Source organism: Triticum aestivum, chromosome 2A (assembly GCF_018294505.1).
Source record: "Triticum aestivum cultivar Chinese Spring chromosome 2A, IWGSC CS RefSeq v2.1, whole genome shotgun sequence".
Classification (NCBI taxonomy): domain Eukaryota; kingdom Viridiplantae; phylum Streptophyta; class Magnoliopsida; order Poales; family Poaceae; genus Triticum; species Triticum aestivum.
The window spans coordinates 735,515,279-735,523,157 of NC_057797.1; the positions used below are offsets into that span (position 1 = coordinate 735,515,279).

At 42.5% G+C, this 7,879-nt stretch overlaps 1 long non-coding RNA gene across 2 annotated transcripts; it reads left to right on the forward strand.

The window, feature by feature from the left end:
• The first annotated feature begins 1,251 nt into the window (after positions 1-1,251).
• Positions 1,252-7,219, forward strand: LOC123190699 (uncharacterized). 2 transcript variants are annotated; one of them, XR_006496503.1, is made up of 5 exons: positions 1,252-1,807; positions 4,804-4,990; positions 5,085-5,264; positions 6,466-6,736; positions 6,848-7,219. It is a non-coding gene; the product is annotated as an uncharacterized lncRNA (long non-coding RNA). The 2 variants fall into 2 exon arrangements; XR_006496502.1 differs by having other exon boundaries at positions 1,258-1,807; positions 5,085-5,150.
• Positions 7,220-7,879: the final 660 nt, after the last annotated feature.

Here is a 7,879-nt window from a genome sequence, read left to right on the forward strand (position 1 = left end):
AGCATCACGGGATCCACATGTAAGTCAATTTGCCGACTCAATGGCTGGTTCGATGAGATGCACAATTGATTAGGGGGTCCCACCTGACAATTCTTTTCAAAAGTTGCAGTTAAAAAATCATTTCATTTTTTATTTCATATATATATATATTTATCCTAAAGTTGTTTTCTAGATTTGTTTTCCCAATTTTGTATAATAATCCATCAAGAAACTTAGGGCGGAGTGGTAAAAACTTTGACATATGTTATTGGCGTGATCCGCGTGACATGAGGCCTGTGTCGTCGGATCTCGAAGAAAAGAGTGGCTGGGATCAGATCTATGAGGGCAATCCATGGGAGGGGCAAGTTGACCAATGAGGAGGTAGGAACCCCCCTTGCTTTGTTTCTGTTGTGTAGTGCAAAAGACACGCAGGTATCATCCGTCCGTCCACGGTTCCCACCCGTCCTATCAAAGCATGTGCAAATGCGGGAGGCATCGCGAAATATTTCCCGCTCGAGTCAGAAGAGCGAAAGAAAGGAGGCAACATGAAATATTTCCCACTCAAGTCAGAAGAGAGAAGGGAGGAGGCCGAAATTTTTCACGGTTCCAGACTTTGAATTGAAATGAAATGAAAAGAGAACATCTAACCTAGACACCCACCCCCAACCCCCACCCACACCCTGAGACTACCCACAGTGGGAGTAACATAGATGGTGACATAACACATATCTAGGCAAAATAGATAATGTGATAAGTAATTAATGAAAAAAGAGAGTCATGTGATAACACAACTAGTTACTCTCTCGGTTTTTTTTAGTCTGCATATAAGATTTAGCTACCCACTATGGAGATAGTAATATAGACTAGTAACATATCCTTGAGGTACTCCCGGTACTCCAAGTATAGAAACAACATTCATAAATGTTTTAAAAAATTCTAAAAAACGTGAATGTTCATAAGAAATGTAACTACAACCTCTAAAAATATCAGGTCCAAACTCGTAATGTACATTAAGAAACAAAAATGTGAAATCTGACATGAATAATGTAAAAAAGACAAAATCAACATTGACACTATTCACATCTGGATTTCACATTTTTGTTTCTCAATGTACATTTCGAGTTTAGACCTGAAATTTTTCAAGGGTTGTAAACACACTCCTTGCGAACATTTACATTTTTTTTCGAATTTTTGGAAACATTTAAGATTTGTTTTTTAACTTGAAGTACCGGGAGTACCCCAAGTATGGGAGTACCAGATATTTTCACTTCCCATTGTAGCTAGTCTGAGCCCAAGCCCACTCTCTGTCTGTTTCTTCTCCTCTCCCGATTCCCACCCACATCGCCGCCGCCGCCTCACCCACCGGCCACCTCGTCGCCGTGCTACCCACAGCCGCCCACCCTCCCTGCCCTCCCCTCACCACCTTCTCTCCCTTGGCGGAAGGATCCCCTTCGACTCCCGTCGCCATTCCTGACGACCCCGAAATCTCCTCTCCTCGAGTTCAGATCCGCACCACTCCAACCTACAGACGATGGCGTCGGCGAGGCTGGCCCCGAACGGCGTGGGGGCGGCGCTGGCGGGGGACACGAACCTCAAGCCCGTCGCGCACATCTTCGCCGGGCAACTCAGCTACCTCCGCGGCACCGTCGTGCAGCTCGTCGAGTAGGACGGAGATGCTCCTCCACAGTCGCTGCTGCACCGGGAGAGGAGGAGTTGGCGGCCACTCCTCCCGACGACGAGATGCGTGGCTGGCTGCTCCCCCTCTCTCGCCCATCTCCTCCTCACCGCCGACCTCGGCCCCAGCAAGCTCCACCCTCCAACGCAGGGAGTAAGTCCTCTGCTCTCTTCTCCTCCCTTCCTTCAGGTTCGTTTCCTCCCTGAAGCACAAATGCGACAACTTTAGGTTCGGTTCAGGTGCAAGGGCACCAATTCCAGTGGTTTATTGGTCTAGACATCGTGGTCGCATCTTTCCGTCAAGGCATTGCAGCTAGGCGAGTTGATTATTGTGGTCATGTGGTAGCCATGGACCATAGCTAACTAGATTTGCGGTAATGCTTATATTGCTATATATATGATGATGATTTCATGATTGTTCATCTGATTCTGAACCCCTCCAGTTCCAATGGCTCTGAATATTTGTTATCTTGTCTTCTGTATGCTCGTGTGCTTTGTTGCTACTGTTGTTTTGTTGTGCACACAGAAATTCACACTAAAAACAGTACTCCCTCCATCCGGAATTACTTGTGGCTAAATGGATGTATCCAGAACTAAAATACGTCTAGATACATCCATTTCTCCGACAAGTATTTCCGGATGGAGGGAGTACTACTTCGCTTATTATCTTCGTTCGCTGCAATGATAGTTTTCTCGTTAACCTGAGACACACTATGATGATAATATGTCCTTTCAGAACTATGTAAACTGAGCAGCTTTGGTATCATTTTTAAGAATTTTTTACGCTTCAGTGAGTATTGTTTGCTTCTTTTCCGCAGACAATGTTTTTTGTCTGGCCTGATGGCTGCAATGATGGACATCTCGTTAACCTGAGACCTACTATGAGGATAATATACCCATTCAAAACTATGTACTGAGCAGCTTTGCTATCAGCTGCCCTTCTTGTTGAGAAACTTTCACAGTACAAATTACATGTTTGCTTATTCCACGTCAAACAAATTATGTGCTTCTTACACTGGTTAGTTGCCTAGCTGCAATGATGCTCTTCTTGTTAACCTGAGGCCAGCTATGAGGATAATATGTATCCATTCAAAATTATAAATCTATACGAAGCCTTGGTTATCCTGATTGGATTTAACAGGATGAGGGTTATTTATTTTTTTGGTTGTGTTTCTGTTTCAGATCTAAAATTGTTATGAAATTTGGAGGCTGCAGTGATGTTTTGCTCGTTAACCTGAGTTGTACTTACTAATGAAGACGAACTCAAACCATTCAAAACTATTAAACTGAGCGCATCCACTTAGACTCTTGCTTAGAAAAGAAACTTCCTTTTGCTATGTTCTTGTTCTGCCTCTGATCTTAATTTGTTATGAAATTTGGAGGCTGCAGTGATGCCTTTCTCGTTAACCTGAGACGTGCTCACTAATGCAGAACATTCAAAATTATTAAACTTAGTGCCTCCACTTCTACTTTTGCTTAGAAGAGGCCCATTTTTTGCTGTGTTCCCTTTCTGTTTATGATCTTTTTTTACGAAATATAGAGGGTGTGGTGATATGTTTCTCTTTGACCTGACCTTTTTGATCTGTTGCTTCCCTGTTTCTGATCTAAGTTTGTTACAAAATCTGCTGGCTGCGGTGATGTTTTTCTCGTTAACCTGAGATGTGCTTACTGATGAAGACAAACTCAAACCATTCAAAAGTATTAAACTGAGCGCCTCCATTTCTATTGTTGCTTAAGGAAAAAGAATTATTTTGCTCTGGCCCTTTTCTGTTTCTGATCTAAGTTTGTTTCTACATTTGGAGGCTGCGGTGATGTTTTTCTCGTTAACCTGATGTATGTGCTTACTAGTGAAGACAAGCTCAAACCATTCAAAATTATTAAACTGAGCACCTCCACTTCTACTCTTGCTTATTTGGCTTCAAGTTCATTTTTGCAAGTTCCGCTTTAGTATTTGGTTAGGCACTTGTAATCCCGCCAGTTTTTCTCCTCTGGTTGTTTGGTTCTAAAAGCCACCTGCACTGTTGGATATGGTATCCCTGGTTACTATTTTAGTATTGCAGTAGCCAGGATCTCGTTAAAGTTCATGTGGAGGCATCTTGTTTGTCAATGCATAGTTTTCTTTGCTATCTATCTGTTTGTGCTTTATTTTTGGGATTTGAGGCTGTAGTGATGGTCTGTTGTGATAATTAGTGTCACTGTTTCTCTTCTGCTCTGTGTGTCCACGGCCATCATGCCGTGGTAATGTCCACAGCCATCGTGCCGTGGTAAGTTCGCCATGGCAATTTCTAGTTTTTTTGGGCTGTGGTGGTGCTCACCGTTTGAGTGGATTTAGCCCCTGAGATCTAATTTAGGTGTGTTTTTATCAATTAGTGGAAACTAGACTTGGAACTCGTATTTACTGTTACATCTGCTTGTTTTCAATTTATTGCCTATGATTGATGAACATAGTCGACGTTCTCTGATTTGTTTTGGTCTACTTGCATGTGAAAGCTGCATACCAAGCATTTTCTCTGTTAGACATGTCTCACATTATGCTCCACTGCATCGTTTGCTTTTACTAATTCTCCACACAAATGATTATTTTGGATGGACTCCAAAGTGTGATCCAGTTTCTAGTTTGATCTCTTCTTTTTGTTATGTATAAAACATGATCCAAAGTGTTTTAGATTGCCTCATGGTTTTGGCTTCTTTGTTGCCCTATTATTTGTTTGAGCTTATTATCTATGGAAGAACCTTTTTGATTGCTGAGTGCACAAGCTCTTCTAAAGCTTTGTTTCCTATGACTCTTGCCTTTTTACAGCAATTTTATTTTCGGAATTACTATACTATAGATACTTCATGCTATGAAAATCCTACCTCTTTGTTTTATCAAAACTAAGTGGTTATTTTAGATTTATTATGTAGCTTGTAAACAAAAAACTACTTCTGCCTTGGACTTTTCTTCTGACCCTGCCTCTTTTGCATTGTAAAATCTACTCCCTCCGTCCCATAATATAAGATCGTTTTACAAGCTAAAGCAGCTTGCAGAACAATCTTATAGTATGGGACGGAGGGAGTAGTTTTCAAACATCATTCCGTGAGAAAGGTGATATTTTTCTTGTCTTTTGGAACTACTTGCGCACTTATCTAATATTTTTGTTTTCCTTGCAGCCTTAACACTTGTATGTAAGCGTGGAGAGAGTTTGATGGTGATCAGGGGGTGGTAGTACATTTGTAGCTGTAGCCAACACTTGGTTTTGTATTTGGCACAAGTGGAGAGGTGCGTCGATGACCCGTTGATATTCAGTTGCTGGGCATCGTCCCCGTCATGGCATCCGTCTTCCAGCACACCAACGAGGTCATCCATCCACCCATCCATCTAGCTAACACTGAACCATATGCATGTATGGTGTGCATGCTTGACTGATGCTTGATGTCGTGTATATGTGCAGTGGTCCTCGCAGACGATATTGATGAGGGCATGCTTTCTGGTGCTTCTGCTTGTGGCCAGACATGTGGTACGTACCTGCACCCGCGCGCTCCCTTTCTTCAATTGTCACAATGACCGGCGCTGATCGCCTGCTGTCCTACGCGCGAAAAACACCAAATGCTACTTAGGAGTACATACCAGGGTACGTCGTGCAGCTAGCTATTGTGACCTTAAGTTCACTGAACCCGCATTCTTGACACATCAGCTAAACAGCTGAATGACTGAACCTGTAGCCTATAGGTGCTGGCTTGAGAAATCAAGCGCCCTAAAGGCCGTCTAGTGCAACTACTACTGATCTTTTATGCTAGCTATAGAGGAATACTGGTGTAACTCTCAATGTCATACTAATTTCGTCCCTCGACTCTGACAAAAAAAAGGGAAAATTTGGGAATTAAATTCACACAATTAAATTTGAGAAATCTCATCTTTATTCTCTACTTCTGTAGCTAAATTTTGTTTCGAGGGAGCTGATTTCTTTCCAGATGAAAATTAGGAACAATAAGGGTTTCGAGCCATACATTTAACAGCCAGTGCTGGTGGCAATCCTGTCTAACCAAGTTCATTCTTAACTGCTTCTGCTACGGGTTGGTGAGTTGGTGTATGCTGAAACTTACACATATTTTTTCATTTTTTGAACCTAAAATCAAATCTGCATTCTTGCTGTATGACTGAATCCATGCGTGCTGGCTTCAGAAATTAAGCTTGCCAAGTCCATAATTGTGCAACTGCTACTGCTACTGCTTGATCTATATATGCTAGCTATACATAGAGGAATAGCGTTGCGCCTCTCAAGGCAAACTAATTTTGGTGCCTCGACAAAATGGTCTTGACAAAGAAAATTAAGAAATTCACACAATTCAAGTACTTGTTCAACCTGCAAAGTTTGCAAAGTCTGAACTTTGCTCTATACTTCTGCAGTCACATATTCTTTCAGCACTGACCTCTTTCCAAATGAAATATTAGCTGGGGACAGTAAAGGTCTTGAGCACTTGAGTACCCAGTGCTGGTAACAACCCTGTTTCACTCTGCTTTCGCTCTGGAACTGACAGATAACGTCCCATTTCCAGAACCTAAAATTAAATCATCTACTCCTTTCAGTTGTTGAGTCTACCTCAGTTCATTCTTAGTAGTAAAGTTCTTGATAGCCGGTGCTGGTGGCAACCCTGCCCATCTCACTTCATTCTGGACTGCTTTTGCTATGGGTTTGTCTATGCTGAAACTGATACAAAATTTCCCATTTCTAGATCCTAAAATCAGATCTGTTTCTTCTTTTTCAATCACTGATTCTCAGTTCTGCAGTAATACTTGTTCATCTGATATTATGCGTGCGTGTGTATGTGCAGAGCATGAGATGGCCAAAGTTGTTCTGGATCTCAGTGTGTGCTCCCTTGGCGTCCGTCATCGTATCCACCCTGCTCGTCTTCCTGTTCAAAGCGCAGAACCATGCCATCAGCATCGTAGGAGAACAACAAAGACTGAGCTTCCGCCGCAGATTAGGTCACTTAAATGTGGCTTGAATTGCCCCTCGTGGGACAAACTGCTCTTCGATCTGACATATCTTGGACTTGCCATGAAGACCGGCCTCGCCTCGTCACCGGAATCATCTCCCCTACAGTATGCTATATATGACCTCACACCATAGTGAAACAATACCCTACGCTTCAAATTATATTTGAGTAGGTGCCACTGATAATCTGATGCGTGCCCTGAATTTCACTCTGACAGGAAGGAGTAGCAGTCGGTATTTGCTTCAATCAAGGACTACCAGGTGGATGGCAACAAAGAGATGATGGCCACTGGGTTGATGAGCATTGTGGGCTCATCTCCAGGAGAGGTGCGTCGATGACCCGTCGATATTCAGTTGCTGAAGAAGGAAAGATGGTGGCGAGTAGCAAGACGAAATCATTCACGGCTTAGTTAGTTTGTCATGGTGTCAGAATAGCTGAGTTGCTGTCGTGTTCAATTTTTGTTGTGGAACATATCTCTCGCAGTTGGTAGTCTTGACTTTTTGTTCATCACAATCCTTATTCGTCCATTGCCATATAACTCTTTTATACTGTTATGCTGCTGGAAATTTTAGCCAGAAAATGGCCCAGACTTGAGTGTGTTCATATTGCAATGGTATTACTCAAAAGGGAATAAAATACTTGAGTGTGTTCATATTGCAATGGTATTACTCAAAAAGAGAACGAGACTAATTAAAACTTCTCGTTAACTTACTAATGAGCTTAAATTGTTGACCGTGGTGAGAAAGATAAATTATCCACACCACATATTTTCATCGAGTGCAGATACAAATGAAGAATGTGCACTTCCAGAATCCACTAGTAACACCATTACTCTGTTCTGTAACTGCACTTCTAACTGCATTCGAATCCCTACCCTACAGCAGCCACTGATATTTGCATTTGATGGAATGAAGCTGTTATACTTTCACTGACAGAATTTTCAGACTCTAGCACTGGTTCTGACTGCATATAATAGATCAACTCTTGAACATGATGCAACTGCACTGAAGTTTTGCACACATGACCCCGAACCCATCTCTCTCCACAAACGAAGCATAATCCCTTGGCTCGTCGGTACTGACGGAGTGCTGACCACTTGCCTTCAGTCTGAACATGCTTTGGTTGTTCCTGGAGCTTTGTGACTTTAGTAGGCTTGGATTTCGGCAGCAGAGGTAAGGGAAGTGGCGTAGCTCTCCTGCTGCCACTCGAATTCATCGGTATCAATCCTTTTCCCAGATCCTCATGAAGT